The sequence below is a fragment of the Antrostomus carolinensis genome, unplaced genomic scaffold, assembly GCF_000700745.2.
Source record: "Antrostomus carolinensis isolate BGI_N321 unplaced genomic scaffold, ASM70074v2 scaffold6441, whole genome shotgun sequence".
Classification (NCBI taxonomy): Eukaryota; Metazoa; Chordata; class Aves; order Caprimulgiformes; family Caprimulgidae; genus Antrostomus; species Antrostomus carolinensis.
The window spans coordinates 115,298-118,647 of NW_010296249.1; positions in this window are offsets into that span (position 1 = coordinate 115,298).

Here is a 3,350-nt window from a genome sequence, read left to right on the forward strand (position 1 = left end):
TTTTTTTCTGACTGAACAAAGCAAACAGAAGTAGGCAATCTTGCAAGCCATTTGAGTTTGGATTATGGAGGGCACAGTTTACAGGTAACTTTAAATCAAATTTTGTGATATTTTTTATGAAATATGTGTTTTCAGTGGCATGGTAAAACTTCCTCTGGTTTGAGGGATTTAAGTATTGGACTTTTCCTCTTGCAGTAAATGGCTTACACTTGTTACATACTACAGTCCAAGTAAACTGCTGTCGGCACATTGACTAAAATTCCTGGGGCTGTTAAAACGTACTTTTTTGCAATGTGGTCTAGTCTGCAGCTTTATCTTTTTACTGGTTTTATCTTTGAAGACAGAAATATTTGAACTGCTTGAGAAGAGCTGCTTCTGGAAACTGGTGAGGCCACTTATTTTCCTCTCATCATTGATTGTGGTATTCAATATTTTGTTCAATGAAAGATAGGCACACTCTTCAGGAATACCAGGCAGATGCCTTGTCATTCTTCAATACAATAACTGCAGTCATTTAGCAAAGAGGAGGAAATCTTGTGAGGCTGTGTTTGGGCTGGTCAAAGGGTTTCCTGTTGGTTACTGGAAGAATACTAGCAGAATAAACTGACACAAGCTATATGTATGCGTGTGATTTCTTTGATATAGCTAGCATCTTTATTTGTTGACATTTGATAGTTTTCAGCTTCTTGGGCAAGCTTCTTTCCCTGTAATTTTTAAGAAATTATTGAAGATTAAATATGGAAATGTGCTGGTTTTAATTGTAATTGGGAGACAGAGTACTAATTTAACTGTATCTACTGATGAGGCATTTGAAGATTTAGCTGCAGTTGTAAATGATTGCTTTGTATTTAATTTGTTCATTTTTAGTTTATTAAATGCAGAGTTATAAGTCTCCAGAGTGCATGAAATACCATCTAATCCAAAGGTATCTTTTGAACATTTATCTACAAAGAGATTTCCTTTCCCATGCTTGTGTAACATGGACTTACCCTGTTGTTAAGGTAAATATACAAGGAAAGCTGGGTATTTTCTTGTGCTCTACCTGTTGACAAAAGAGATTTTGTGAGCTCATAGGTAAAAGTGTGATTCAGGATGGAGGACTCTTTGCCCAGAATGTCTTATAATATCTGTGTCTGAACGTGGGTTGCTGAAGCTCTGCAGTTGCTCTCGGTTTCAGCAGTATTACATCAAGAGGAAAATGCTTTCCCAAATGTATGAGACTCAGAGCTTTGTAGATCAAAGTCAACACCTGATATCTCTCAGAAAGTACTACAGAAGTGATGTTGTCAGCCAAGAACTGGCGACAATATGTTTTTTCTAAAGCTAATTCCTTAAAGCAGACAGGTAGCTGCGTGCCACACCACCTGAAGCTTTTGTGTGGCATCTCAGAATAAGGTCTGTGTAAGATGTGCTGTAGCAATGAGTTACTCAGGTTGCAAGGGTATGGAAACTAGTGAGATTCATCCTTATGAAAAGTGGTAAGGAGCACTAAAAAAGGCAAAGTACATTTCTTTTGCTACCATAGTGTCCAGTTGCAGAAAGGAAATCTGTATAGCCTTGCTTCTTGTTAAACTTGCTTTATGGAACACACCGGGTTCAACCTGAGGAGGAACTGCCCTACAGTACCTTCAACAATCTCAATGCATTGCTCTAATAATACCACTCCCTTATGTTTAGCAGAGTCTCAAAGGTACTGTGTTATATTAGTCAGCTAGGTAATAACTTGAGGATATGTCTTCCGTACATTTGATGACACTGCCTCCTGTACAATTGAGCTGTCTCCAGGGAGAGACTAACATGGCCATTGGACATTGACAGGTGATATCACATTAAGGTGTCCTAGGCAAAACCTCTACTGAGGTAAAAGGTTGGCTTGCATAGTATAACCAAAAAAAGAAAAGAATGGGGGGTAGAAAAAGATATTTTTTTCAGTTTCTTTTACTCATAGAGTTTCTGAAACAGCCGTCACACACTGTGGATATCACAGAGCACAATGACATGAACTGAAAGACAGAACTTATCAGCTATGATCTCCAGCTAATGGAGATCATAGCTGATCATAGCTGAACTGTTAAAAACAAGACATTTGGTACCTGAGCAAGGGACCAAAATATCCAGAATTGTATCTTCTACAGCTGCATCAACAAACTTAATTCAGTCAGTGGTCTCAAAGATACACTGCCATAGGGTTTTGGAGTGATATTCTTCACCGTATTATCTTAACTTTTTCATTACAAGGGACTGGAACTGTTGAGAAGAAATGGGTGACAGTATTTCCAAACACACTGAAACTAGTTTTATTACACTTATTGTTTGATCACCTGGCTATAATAGGGTGACCTTCTGGGGAAACACACTGTTTCTATTGAAAAACCTGTGTTTGCAGATGCAAATACATTGTTTTCCAAATACACTGATTAGCTGGAATAATGTAATTTTTATTAAGCCCTGAAAATTCTTTCTGAAATAGCTAACATAGTATCATATTTACCTGCACCTAGGACATGCACAAGATTAAGATGATTTATGGCCTTGGTTGATTATTTCTTTGAAGATGCTAAGATTCCAAGGAAAATTGGAATGATTTTATTTGGAATTTGGAATTATAATTATGATCATTTTGTAAAAAAAAATTACTGTACAAATTTAAACATAAAATATATTTTATTATTTAAGCAACCTAACAGTTTATGTGAATTGTTTAATATGTATATAAAATTTCTGTTATGTTTGGATATCTCATCTGTAGATATTAGTGTTGCCATTTCACTAAGGTATCAAAATGATTTTTTTAACAGTGGAAGTAGTAAGTTATATCACAAAACACTGTCCTAAAATATAACCAAAGACCTGAGGTGTAAATATGCTGATATTTGGGCAAATATATGAACGGAAGTTTGAGAGGAGGTTTATTAATTACTGATTATAAATATATTAGTAAAATTCCAGCAAGGAGAACAGGTGTAGTGAATCCTGATTTCAAGAAAGTCCATATTAATATCTGTTAGTTTCTGTTGAGACTTCAGACCTAAGTATTAACTGAAAGTATGTGCAGTGCACACAATCAGATACTAACATCTGACAATCTGAATTATGTTATAGCTGAGACAGTGAATACAACTCATCCTTGGCTTTGGGCATGTGAATGGATTAATCTGTGGCAATTCAAGATAGTGTGAACTAAAAAGCTGGAAAACATAACACAGATTTGAAAATCAAGTTAGCCTCCAATCCAAAACCAGAAGAATGTATACCTGCATAAACTGGGGATAAGTTTGCCAGACCTTCATTGTATTTGCTTCTTTCCCTCTCCCATTTTGAAATGCACAGCTGTGGTGGTTTGGGTGGAT